This window comes from Oncorhynchus masou, chromosome 17 (assembly GCF_036934945.1).
Source record: "Oncorhynchus masou masou isolate Uvic2021 chromosome 17, UVic_Omas_1.1, whole genome shotgun sequence".
Classification (NCBI taxonomy): domain Eukaryota; kingdom Metazoa; phylum Chordata; class Actinopteri; order Salmoniformes; family Salmonidae; genus Oncorhynchus; species Oncorhynchus masou.
The window spans coordinates 17,408,529-17,422,342 of NC_088228.1; the positions used below are offsets into that span (position 1 = coordinate 17,408,529).

The 13,814-nt window shown below is 43.9% G+C and overlaps 1 protein-coding gene across 1 annotated transcript in view; it reads left to right on the plus strand.

Annotated features, from left to right (window-relative positions):
* The window catches only part of LOC135558632 (glypican-1-like), a 144,011-nt gene that overhangs the window by 84,808 nt on the left and 45,389 nt on the right, over positions 1-13,814 (plus strand). The gene's annotated exons all lie outside the window — the stretch shown is intronic.

The window sequence follows — 13,814 nt, forward strand, 5'->3', positions numbered from 1 at the left end:
GTATGTCAGCCTATTTTTGTCTGTGAGGCAAATACTCCTCATAGACTTTAATTAGATTTAAACACAGAGCTCTGGCTGACGGGCACACTCAGTTCTAGATGACCAAGCAACACAGTCTTATTTATTAATTGAATTAGACTTTTTATTTTTTAAATTACCCAGCTGCTCTGTTAAAGGGATAATGCGAGATTCTGTCATTTGTGTGTTTACAGCACATCTCCCTATTTATCTCTATGAACACAAATCAAGAGACCAACGATTTGTCAGCCCAGGGTACAGATACAGGTAACTGCCAAAATAAAGGAAATACTTAAGTAAATGAGAGATACAAAGTATATTGAAAGAAGGTGCTTCCACACAGATGTGGTTCCTGAGTTAATTAAGCAATTAGCATCCCATCAGGCTTAGGGTCATGTATAAAAAGGCCCATTATTTTGGCTACCATGGCTAGAAGAGAAGGAAAAACAGAATAGAGAGAAAAACATATTATAAAAGAGTATGTGTGAGAGAATGAGTGAGTCAGAGCGTGACAGTATGACAAACACTAGAAGAGTAGATAATAGTTTGAGAGAAAGAGAGGGAGAGATTATGTCATTCTACTTACCCAGAGTCAGATGAACATGTGGATAACATTTTGATGTTTGTGCGTGCAGTATGAAGGAAGTTTTGCGAGCCAATGCTACCAGCGTTAGCTCAATGACTGAAAGTCTACAGGTAAGTTAGCATTATGCTAACACCAGTTATCATTGGCTTGCGAAACTATTGCTAACTATCCACTAACTTCATTCAGAATCTCACAGTATTCCTTTAAGTAACGCTATTTCAAACTGAGTTGGCTGGGATTGAATGTCCCTAACCCTAAGAAGAAGTTATTTTCAAAGTTGTCTGAATAAAGCATTTGTCTAATAACAGATATATTATACAGCGTTAGACGTATACTACCTGAAACAAGAAAGTATCATATCACATACTGTATCTTAATCTGTTATGATGTACACTCTTAGAGAAAATGTTTCCAGAAGGGTTCTTCGGCTGTTCCCAAAGGAGAACCCTTTTTGGTTCCAAGTAGAACCCTTTTGGGTTCCATGCAAAACCCTCTGTAGAAAGGGTTCTAAGAGAGTATAAGCAGTTGAATTCATGCATTAAACCTCATTGAAGTATCTTGGGACCATCAGTAAACATTAGGCTTTTCCACATAATATTAAAGCGTTTTCCAATTAGACCCAACATACACCGAGCATGGCATTAATTTTGTCGCTAACTCTTCCCAATTATAGACCACATACTTGATTCATTCTGAGACGAATTTCCTGTTTTCAGGGTCACCTCTGTTGATGTCAGAAATGCCAAGGACATCTGCTCCATTGTGCCGCCTGATTGGCTCGTGGTCTTGGCATGCAAATCTTGTTGGGCGGGAGCCAGAGTTACAGCGTCCTAAACGCCAAACACATTACTCACTATGAAGAGAGGGTGGAGGGAGAGAGAGAAGGAGGGATGTTGGGAGGAGACAGAGGGAACAATGGAGAGAGATGGAGGAAGAGTAGAGAGAGAGAGGGAAGGGAGCGGGGTGGAAGGAGAAGAGGGAATGATGGAGGAAGAGTAGAGAGAGGGAAGGGAGCGGGGTGGAAGGAGAAGAGGGAACGATGGAGAGAGGGAAAGAGAAAGACTGAAGGAGAAGAGCGAAGGGGGAGAGAAGGAGAGTGAGAGATGAGGGGTGCGAGAGATGGAGAAATGTTCCATTTGGGAGAGGAACAGTAAGAGAAAGAGGGAGAGGAGGGGGACCTACAAGCAACAGGGAGAGGGGAAGAAAAAACAGATGGAAACTGATGGAGTTAAAGAGGAGAGAATAAATAGTGCATGAGACAGAAAAACAGAAAATAGATAAAGAGAGAGAGAAACACAGAGCGAGAGAGAGAGAGAGAGAGAGAGAGAAAAAGAAACACAGAGCGAGAGAGAGAGAGAAACACAGAGTGAGAAAGAGAGAGAAACACAGAGCGAGAGAGAGAGAGAAACACAGAGCGAGAGAGAGAGAGAAACACAGAGCGAGAGAGGGAGAGAAACAGATAGAGAAAGAGAGAGAGAGAGGTATCAGAGTGCTGGTGTGTCAGAACACAAACACTCTCCATCCATCACAACACTTATCAGCTGTGTGGTTAGTGCCGTTAGCCCGCGGATCACCACGGTCCCTTAGGCAGCATTTAGACGCCATTAAAAGACCACTATATTAAACAGACACACACACACGCTGAAAGACACCATTCATCAACTGATGTATGTAGGCTCTCTCTCTCTCTCTCTCTCTCTGACCACGACATCCTCTCCCAATGTCTGACTATGGCCTTGGAAATGTGGTCCATTGTTTGGGCAATGGGCATATACAGCAGGAGGTAGTTGAGACTCATTGAGATGTATGATTTGTCAGAATTTGTTAAGCATTGAAGTATCAATTGTCATTATGGTTTAAATCAAATCTAAATTGTATTCGTCACGTACGTAGTTTACAGCAGGTAAACGTGTGGAGATAGGTGACGGAGTTGTATGTAACAGAAGAGGTTACTGTAGGACTCTTTTTGGCCCTCATCAAAGCCCAGAGTAGATTCGTTGGTTGTTTGTGTATTCTGCATGTGACAGGGAGTGCCAGGAGTGAAGATGAAGATGCAAGGAGAGAAAGAGAAAAAGAGAGAGGAAGGAGAGGGACAGTCATAGAGGAAAGGCAGAGAACCATATGCTGTTGAGTGGCCTGGGGCTGGTTCATCCATGAAGGGCCAAGATAGCCAGGTCTTAAACAACCACATCAGCACAATGCATCCCTTCCAACTCTTCCTCCTTCTCTTCCTCTTCCTCTCCCCTCTCTCTCCTCGCTGACTCACTCACTCCGTCTCCCTCTCTTTCCTCCGCACTCTCCCTCCCTCCCTCCCTCAGCCAAGGAGCGTTCTGTTAACCAAATCATTCACCACTTGTCAAACTGGACAAATACAATTAGGAGGATCGGATACATTGGCGCCGAAGCAACCACGGTTCACCCATCCATCTCTCTCTCTCTCTCTCTCTCTCTCTCTCTCTCTCTCTCTCTGTGTCTCTCCATCTCCCACCTCACCACAAATTAATACACAGGCTATTTGTGAGCTATTACAGTGTGTGTGTGTGTGTGTGTGTGTGTGTCCAACTGTGTGTGTGTGTGTGTGTGGTGTTTGAGGAAGAACAGAAAGTGAAGGAGAGGTGTCAGATTACCAAGGTGTCAGGCCGTGCCTTCATTAGTGGTGTTCTGTATAGAACACAGTGAGGGAGGGCCTAACAACAGATACAACTAGTCTGTCTTTTATTCTGCTCTGACCTGGAAAGGACCTAAGAGGATAGCATCCTGTCCTCCTTTGACTCGAGATTACTCACACGCGCACGCATGCATGTATACAGGCACAAAATCACACACACATCTCTGGATTCAGCTCAGTGGTAACAATGTCCATAACGTGTATTCTATACAAATGTTAGAGTAATCAGATCTGGCTGATTTGGGATCAGCCTTTAATAAGCTGGTCCAGATAGGCCACACCAAGCTCTGTTCCTAATATTTTGTACACTCAGTGTTTATGGGGCACTCTGAGCCCTCTGTGTCATAAACTGATTCAAGATCAGTTGTTTATAGCCAGAACCACAGTAAGCCCTCTGACGGAGAAACTGATTCAGGATCAGCATGTAATGAGTATCAGTGGTACATCCCCCACTGAGCTCTCTGTTAGAGACTGGTTCGGGATCAGGGAATAATGAACAGAGGTGGTACAGGGTAGACCCAGTAAGCCTCCAGTTGAAGTTATTGGCAGTGGGAGGAGGATCAACGTTAACTCCGAAACACAGAGGCACAGAATCCCACAACAATGCCAGGGCTTATCAGAGATAGAGGAGGGAGGGAGAGAGAGAGAGAGAGAGAGAGAGAGTGAGATAGAGGGAGAGAGAGAGAGAGGGAGAGAGGGAGAGAGGGGTGAGCGGAGGTAGGGAGAGAGAGTGAGAGAGAGAGAGAGAGAGAGAGAGAGGGGTGAGCGGAGTTAGGGAGAGAGAGAGAGAGGGGTGAGCGGAGGTAGGGAGAGAGAGAGAGGGGGGTGAGCGGAGGTAGGGAGAGAGAGAGAGGGGTGAGCGGAGGTAGGGAGAGAGGGAGAGAGGGGTGAGCGGAGGTAGGGAGAGAGAGAGAGAGAGAGAGAGAGAGGGGTGAGCAGAGGTAGGGAGAGAGAGAGAGAGGGGTGAACGGAGGTAGGGAGAGAGAGAGAGAGAGAGGGGTGAGCAGAGGTAGGGAGAGAGAGAGAGAGAGGGGTGAGCAGAGGTAGGGAGAGAGAGAGAGAGAGAGAGAGAGGGGTGAGCAGAGGTAGGGAGAGAGAGAGAGAGAGGGGTGAGCAGAGGTAGGGAGAGAGGGAGAGAGAAAGAGAGGGGTGAGCAGAGGTAGGGAGAGAGAGAGAGAGAGAGGGGTGAGCGGAGGTAGGGAGAGAGAGAGAGAGAGAGAGAGGGGGGTGAGCAGAGGTAGGGAGAGAGAGAGAGAGAGAGAGAGAGAGGGGTGAGCGGAGGTAGGGAGAGAGAGAGAGAGGTATGGAGGAGTGAAAAATAGAACCAACAGCATTATTGAGAAGTACTGAGCACACTGTGTGTGTGTGTGTGTGTGTGTGTGTGTGTGTGTGTGTGTGTGTGTGTGTGTGTGTGTGTGTGTGTGTGTGTGTGTGTGTGTGTGTGTGTGTGTGAGTGTGTGAGTGTGTGTGTGTGTGTGTGTGTGTGTGTGTGTGTGTGTGTGTGTGTGTGTGTGTGTGTGTGTGTGTGTGTGTGTGTGTACTTGCACGTTTTTGTGGATTGAGCAAAGTGGCTGGTATTGAGACATGGGTGGGAGTGTATGGATTTCAGCAGGCATGTATGAAGGGTGAATATTACAAACACAGAAAGGAAATGAGAGAGAGAACAAGCCAGAGACATGTCAAGCTGTTCCACTAGTTCAACTTCATATCATTACAAACGGAACCAGTCATTATTCTCTTCTCGCTGCTGGAGAAAGTCATCAGAACATAGACACCAGGCTTATCACAGGTTCACTGTGTGTATGTGTGTATTTGTGTGTCAGAAAGAGAGAGAGAGATGGTATTTTATTTAAGATTAATTTTGACAGGAATTCATGTTGAGACCAATGTCTCTTTCACAAATGAACCCTGTAATTCAAATCAAATAAAAATCCAAGTTTATTTGTCACGTGTGCCGAATACAAGCCCTAACCATCAGTGCAATTTTTTAAATAAAAAAATAGGTATTAGGTAAACAATAGATAAGTAAAGAAATACAAAATAAAAACAAAACTGTAAAATGACAGTGAAAATAAAACAGAGTCAATGTGCAGGGGCACCGGTTAGTCGGGCTAATTGAGGTAGTATGTACATGTAGGTACATGTACATTGCCGTGTGGTAGCAGAGAGAACCGTGTATGACTGGGGTTACAAAGATACACATCAAATACGAAATGAAAAACAGGATCATTGAAAACAAACACATTTTTCATCAAAAAGGTCCTCAAATCAGCAGTCTGAATTGGTCTAGAGGTACCAAAAGAGAGTCTGTGTTTTTAATTTAATGTGAAAGATTATTACTAATTTAACATTATGTCTGGGTTATCATGTTAGCATATGTTCAGTATAGAGTAGTCTATAGCCCTAGTGTGCATATCCCCCAGGTCACCCCAACCTGAAGCTCTATCAATGGGGATGCTCAGCCCTCAACCCCTGCTTTAACCTGGAAGTCATGGTGCTGATGAGGGGATGAGGGTGGAGAGGGGGATGAGGGGAGGATGGAGGGTTAGATTGTGGTTCCTCTGGGGCCCCTGAGAGAGAAAATGGAAGAGCAAGGACATACACACACGTACACACATTTGCACGCTCACACGCTCACACACACACACACACACACACACACACACACACACACACACACACACACACACACACACACACACACACACACACACACACACACACACACACACACACACACACACACACACACACGTGTCATGTTAATGATCACCATTAGTCACCACAGCAGAGAAGGGACTGGCTGCCCTATGGCACAGTAAGAGATTACTAAACACTCACCCACTCACCCTGTTCTAAATCTCTAGGATTTTCAACATACCCATGTACGAATCTTATCTAAAGGATAACAAGCATTATCTGACTGCGATTCACGCTGTTGTACTGTATGTTTGAAACTATGCATGACTATTAACCAAAGCAAGCATTTTCCAACTCTTTCCAACTCTATTTTAGACTATTTTAGGCTGTGATTCAATTCAATCATCCTTTTTTGGCTATGCACCATTAAAAGACAGTGTTACCGGAGATCGCAAGTCAATAATGCTGATGTCGACTCAACGGTAAAATTACCTTTACATGTCAACTGCGCTACATTGTTTCCTAACCTGTCTTGCAACCCAGCTAAGACAACAGTACAGCCACAGCAACAGTCTGCTCCTGTCACACGCTGTCAACCCAGCTAAGACAACAGTACAGCCACAGCAACAGTCTGCTCCTGTCACACGCTGTCAACCCAGCTAAGACAACAGTACAGACACAACAACAGTCTGCTCCTGTCACACGCTGTCAACCAGCTAAGACAACAGTACAGACACAACAACAGTCTGCTCCTGTCACACGCTGTCAACCCAGCTAAGACAACAGTACAGACACAACAACAGTGTACTCCTGTCACACGCTGTCAACCCAGCTAAGACAACAGTACAGACACAACAACAGTGTACTCCTGTCACACGCTGTCAACCCAGCTAAGACAACAGTACAGCCACAGCAACAGTGTACTCCTGTCACACGCTGTCAACCCAGCTAAGACAACAGTACAGCCACAACAACAGTCTGCTCCTGTCACACGCTGTCAACCCAGCTAAGACAACAGTACAGCCACAACAACAGTCTGCTCCTGTCACACGCTGTCAACCCAGCTAAGACAACAGTACAGACACAACAACAGTGTACTCCTGTCACACGCTGTCAACCCAGCTAAGACAACAGTACAGACACAACAACAGTGTACTCCTGTCACACGCTGTCAACCCAGCTAAGACAACAGTACAGCCACAGCAACAGTGTACTCCTGTCACACGCTGTCAACCCAGCTAAGACAACAGTACAGCCACAACAACAGTCTGCTCCTGTCACACGCTGTCAACCCAGCTAAGACAACAGTACAGCCACAGCAACAGTCTGCTCCTGTCACACGCTGTCAACCCAGCTCTTAGTCTATTAGTGAAATTAGTATAAATGTGAAAGGATTTATACTTTTACTTTTGATACAATTACATTTCATTTTGATACTTAAGTGTATTTATACTTTTACTCAAGTAGTATTTTCCGGGATGACTTTTACTTTTATTTTCGTCATTTTTTGTTAGAGTGTCTTTACTTTTACTCAAGTATAACAATTAGGTACTTTTTCCACCACAGCTCACAGAACTGGACCGCCGAGTGCTGACGCGCGTAGTGAGTAAAAATCACCTGTCCTTAGTTGTAACACTCACTCCCGAGTTCCAAACTGCCTCTAGAAGAAACGTTTGCACAAGAACTGTTCGTTGGGAGCTTCATGAATGCCAAGTGTTGGCTGGAGTGGTGTAAAGCTTGTCTCCATTGGACTCTGGAGCAGTGGAAACACGTTCTCTGGAAGGATGAATCATGCTTCACCATCTGGCAGTCTGACGGATTAATCTGGGGTTGGAGGATGCCAGGAACACGCTACCTGCCTCAATGCATAGTGCCAACTGTAAAGTTTGGTGGAGGAGGAATAATGGTCTTCAGAATTTTCATGGTTCGGGCTAGGCCTGTTAAGTCCAGTGAAGGGAAATCTTAACGCTACAGCATACAATGACATTCTAGATGATTCCGTGCTTCCAACTTTGTGGCAACAGTTTGGGGAAGGACCCTTTCCTGTTTCAGCATGATAATGCTCCCGTGTACAAATTGAGGTCCATACAGAAATGGTTTGTCGAGATCGTTGTGGAAGAAATTGACTGGCTTGCACAGAGCCCTGACCTCGAGCCCTGACCTCAACCCCTTCAATCTCCAGAGTGGAGCAGCGGTCTAAGGCACTGCAGATTAGTACTAGAGGCATCACTACCAACCCTGGTTCGATTCCAGGCTGTATCACAACTGATCTTGATTGGGATTACCATAGGGCGGCGCACAATTGGCCCAGCATCATTAGGGTTTGGCCGGGGTAGGACTTTCCTAGTTATTAAAATTTTAAAAACACCTTTGGGATAAATTGGAATGCTGATTGTGAGGCAAGCCTTATCGCCCAACATTGGTGCCTGACCTCACTAATGCTCATGGTTAAATGGAAGCAAGTCCCTGTAGCAATGTTCCAACATCTAGTGGAAAACCTTCCCAGAAGACTGGAGGATGTTATAGAAGCAAAGGGAGGACCAACTTCATATTAATACCCATTATTTTGGAATGAAATGTTCGACTAGCAGTTGTCCACATACGTTTGGCCATGTAGTGTATGAGTGTGTCTGCCTGCATCCCTGCCTATGTGTGCTTGCGTGTGTGCACATAGGCAGTGCATGTGTGTGTGTGTGACAGCAGAACGTCACTCCGGGCTAATCCTAACAGGCACAGAGGTCTGGATAAGTCTGTCTGACTGGCATCTGGTCAGGTGGCAGGGGAATGATCTGTCATCCAGTCAGAAACACACCGACCAAGCACTTTGCTCTGCACGGAAAGACCTGGAATATAACTGGATGGTTCTGTGTTTGTTTGGCCCTGAGCTTTCAGGTAGTTGCCAGGGATGAAGGTGTTGTTGGCCCTAGGGCTCACTGTGTCCGTGTCTCTGGTTCTGGCTTGCCCTTGGCCACCCAGCTGTCCACTGCGTAGGCCTTTGGTTGAATGCGAAACCATTTCTTTGTGCAATGCTAATTGCTAACTTAGCCATAAGATACACATTAGTTGCTTATACATAATCTCCCGTGGACAGACTACGTAAACATAAATGGTAGATCTGTCATGATACAATGCGATAAGTGAAATAGTGAGCAGCATTAGTTCCGGTGCTTGGGTTTTTCACCACTGGTTATTTGGACAAATCATGATTTCACAGGTGTTATTATCTTTCGTATTTCCTGTTCCGATCCTCCTTCTTTCTTTTTTCTCTAACTTCATATGGCTGCAGGGGCAGTATTGAGTAGCTTGGATGAAAAGGTGTCCATTGTAAATGGCCAGCTCCTCAGTCTCATTTGCTAATATATGCATATTATTATTAGCATTGGATAGAAAACCATCTAAAGTTTCCAAAACTGTCAAAATATTGTCTGTGAGTATAACAGAACTGATATTGCAGGCGAAACCCTGAGGAAAATCAAAACAGGAAGTGGCTTCTATTTTGAAAACTCCATGTTCCATAGCCTCCCTTTGCTGGATTTAAAGGGATATGAACCAGATTCCTTTCCTATCCCTTCCTCAAGGTGTCAACAGTTTTCAGACATAGTTTCAGGCTCTTATTTTGAAAAATGAGCCAGAACGATAACATCGCATCAAGTGGTCACATGAGTTTTGCTCGCACAACAGAGTTTGGATAGGTATTGCTTTTCCCTCTCCTACCGTGAAAGACATTTGCGGTTGATATATTATCGATTGAATATTTTAAAAACAACCTGAGGATTGATTATAAAAACGTTTGACATTTTTCTGTGGACATTATGGAAACTATTTGGAATTTTCGTCTGCGTTGTCGTGACCGCTGTTTCCTGTGGATTTCTGAACATAATGCGACAAACAAAGGTATTTTGGATATAAAAATAATCTTTATGGAACAAAAGGAACATTTGTTGTGTAACTGGGAGTCTCGTGAGTGAAGACATCCGAAGATCATCAAAGGTAAATAATTCATTTGATTGCTTTTCTGATTTTCAAGACCAAGCTTCCTGATGCTCAGTGTACTTAATGTTTTGTTGTGTGATCGATAAACTTACACAAACGCTTGGATTGCTTTCGATGTAAAGCATAATTTCAAAATCTGACACAACAGATTAACAAAAAGGCTAAACTGTGTTTTCCTATATTGCACTTGTGATTTCATGAATATAAATATTTGTAGTAATATTTATCGAATGTAGCACTATGCTAGTCAGCGGTTGTTGATGACACTTGTCCCGATAGGGGGATTGCAGCCATAACAAGTTAAACTGGATCGGTGTCCCTATACCGGGACGGTTGATCTAATGTGCGCTAATGTGATTAGCATGACGTTGTATGTAACAGCAAAATTTCCAGGACATAGATATGTTTATATGGGCAGAAAGCTTAAATTATTGTTAATCTAACTGAAGTGTCCAATTTACAGTAGCTATTACAGTCAACAACAAAACACTTGTATCAAGGCAAATGGTTTGATACATTCACCTCTGAAGGTAAATAATGTACTTACATTCAGTAATCTTGCTCTGATTTGTCATCCTGGGGGTACCAGACAGAGATAAAAGGGAGCATAGTTTTGTTTGGAACTGGGATATACAGTTTGAACCCCTGCTGTCTCTGGCTCCACACCCACCCCACCCAGCCATCTAGATGTGTGAAAGTTGGTGTATAAGCTAATGATCCATCATGTATGACATTCCTGGGAGTGTGTAAACAAAAAAATAATTTCACCATGTAATTATCTTGAAAATACTTGAAAATGTATCAATTCACCATTTGGGGACATTTGGGCTGACTTGATACAAAATATTGTCCAGTATATTGCAACGTTTCACTGGATCAATCTGAAACTTTGCACGCACACTGCTTCCATCTAGTGACCAAAATCTGAATTGCGCCTAAACTGTAATATTATATAATGGCCCTTCTATTGCATTTCAAAGATGATGGATTCCAAAAAAATGAAAATGCATGTGTGTTTGTTTGTATTTTCTTTTACCAGATCTAATGTGTTATATTCTCCTACATTCATTTCACATTTCCACAAACTTCAAAGTGTTTCCTTTCAAATGGTAACAAGCATATGCACATTCTTGTTTCAGGTCCTCAACTACAGGCAGTCAGATTTGGGAATGTTATTTTAGGCAAAAATTGAAAGAAAGGGTCAGATCCTTATTAACATCCATGGACCCAGAACTTAAAGAGCAACTGAAAGCAATAAACAACTTCTCTCATGTAAAATGGCCTATGTGGATTCGATATGAGTCAGAAACATTTATTGTAGTGTCAAGTGTAAATAAAATAATTTTGGTCATAAAGTCAGTCTTGTCCAAAACTGAGATTTGTAAGATAATTATGGAAAATGGTATGTCACAGAATGAAGGGTTCTGTAACAGTTTTAATTGGGTTGGAGTTATTTCAGTCCTGCCCACAGCTGGCAGCACCAAAATAATCATATATTCAGAGTGCAGCTGCACATGACCCGATCGTAATGCCCATGGTCAATTTGGTTTGACATTCGATATCCCTATGGGGCTAGTTAGGGACCATCAGTAAATTACACAATGTACATGGGACAATATTTTTAAATGTCAATAGCTACAAATTGTACAACTCTAACCAAATATTTTAAGCATTTGATGAGTGAACTAAAAGATCATCAGAATATTGTCCCATGTAAATGTTATAATTTATTGACGGTCCCTAACGAGCCCAGAGATACACTTTCCAATATCAAACCAACTTTGTCACGGTCACACACCAGCCGGCTAAAGCTAATTGACTAAATAAGTTGGCTTGCTTGCTTGTTAGTCTAGGCTACTTCCAGACACAAATACCTGGTTTCAAGTTATTTAGAAGGGTGAGTGACTGTAACTGTGTACTGTTTTGGCCGAGTGAAAGTACAAATGCTTCCCACGTTCGAACACACACACACACACACACACACACACACACACACACACACACACACACACACACACACACACACACACACACACACACACACACACACACACACACACACACACACACACACACACGCCTCCATGACCCAAATCTGGTTCTCAGTCACATTTCCTAATGAGGAGAATTGAAACCGAGACTAAATCAGAATGTTCTTACCCCCTTTAATCGAGCACCTGACTAATTACACAAGATTTTAGTTCTGGGTTAACTGAGCTTATTTAAACACTTAGTCTCCCAGTTAGTCCTAGACTGAAACTTCACCATAACAAAGTCCATTATCAGTACAGACTTTCTGTGATTCACTACTTTCATTAAACACTCGCTTCCTTCGCCTCTAGCCATTATTTCTAGTCACGTTGGCTTTAACTAGGAATCTTTCTTTCTGTAATGTTTCACAATCAGTCCTCAGCAACACAGCAGATATTCCTGTCTTATTCCTCTCCTGATAAGAATTTGATGGTTCATTATTATAATGTTTAATTCATTTGTTTTAGAATAGTGACATCATCAAGGCCCTGCATAGTGACAAGGCCCTGCTTAGTGACAAGGCCCTGCTTAGTGACAAGGCCTTGCTTAGTGACAAGGCCCTGCTTAGATAATGCAGTGCGGTTGGGTCAGTGTGAGCTTTAACATTATATGACGTAACATATTCAACACTGTTGGATCGTCTTCAGGCAGTGTGTCTGCGTACTGGATGTGTGTGGTGAATGGGGAGAATGTTTGCTGGGTGTATATGTGTGTGGTTGAGTGTGTTCCAATCCATTTTCAAGTCTCTGTTTGTGCTTGTGTGTGTGAGAGTGAGGGAGGGAGGGAGAGAGGGAGAGAGAGAGAGAGAGAGAGAGAGAGATATTAGTGCTGAGCTATGGGAATTCTCATAGAGGCTCAGTGATTCCTCTCCCCATCTGGAGGGCATGGCGGGCAGGAAGTAGATAAGAACGTCTTCAAAGAAAACATTGCACACACACACATTAAAGACGACGCAGTGAAAATGTATTCTTAAACAGTGCAGTCGCAGCCCAGCCTGTTATTGTGTAGTGTGTTTTTGGCCAGAGCCATGGTACTGACTGGCTGAGAGTCCCATTCCAGAAGGACTGGGTTTGTCTGCTGTTTATGTTGCTCTCTGCGTTTGTGTGTGTGTGTCTCTGCAGGCCTGTGTCTGTTTGTGTTAGGGTTTAAGTGTGTGTCTCTGCAGGCATGTTTCTGTTTGTGTTAGGGTTTGAGTGTGTCTCTGCAGGCCTGTGTCTGTTTGTGTTAGGGTTTAAGTGTGTGTCTGCAGGCCTGTGTCTGTTTGTGTTAGGGTTTGAGTGTGTGTCTCTGCAGGCCTGTCTCTGTTTGTGTTAGGGTTTAAGTGTGTGTCTCTGCAGGCATGTTTCTGTTTGTGTTAGGGTTTGAGTGTGTGTCTCTGCAGGCCTGTGTCTGTTTGTGTTAGGGTTTAAGTGTGTGTCTGCAGGCCTGTCTCTGTTTGTGTTAGGGTTTAAGTGTGTGTCTGCGGGCCTGTCTCTGTTTGTGTTAGGGTTTGAGTGTGTGTCTGCAGGCCTGTCTCTGTTTGTGTTAGGGTTTAAGTGTGTGTCTGCGGGCCTGTCTCTGTTTGTGTTAGGGTTTAAGTGTGTGTCTGCGGGCCTGTATCTGTTTGTGTTAGGGTTTGAGTGTGTGTCTCTGCAGGCCTGTCTCTGTTTGTGTTAGGGTTTGAGTGTGTGTGTCTGCGGGCATGTGTCTGTTTGTGTTAGGGTTTAAGTGTGTGTCTGCAGGCCTGTCTCTGTTTGTGTTAGGGTTTAAGTGTGTGTGTGTGCAGGCCTGTCTCTGTTTGTGTTAGGGTTTAAGTGTGTGTCTGCGGGCCTGTCTCTGTTTGTGTTAGGGTTTGAGTGTGTGTCTGCAGGCCTGTCTCTGTTTGTGTTAGGGTTTAAG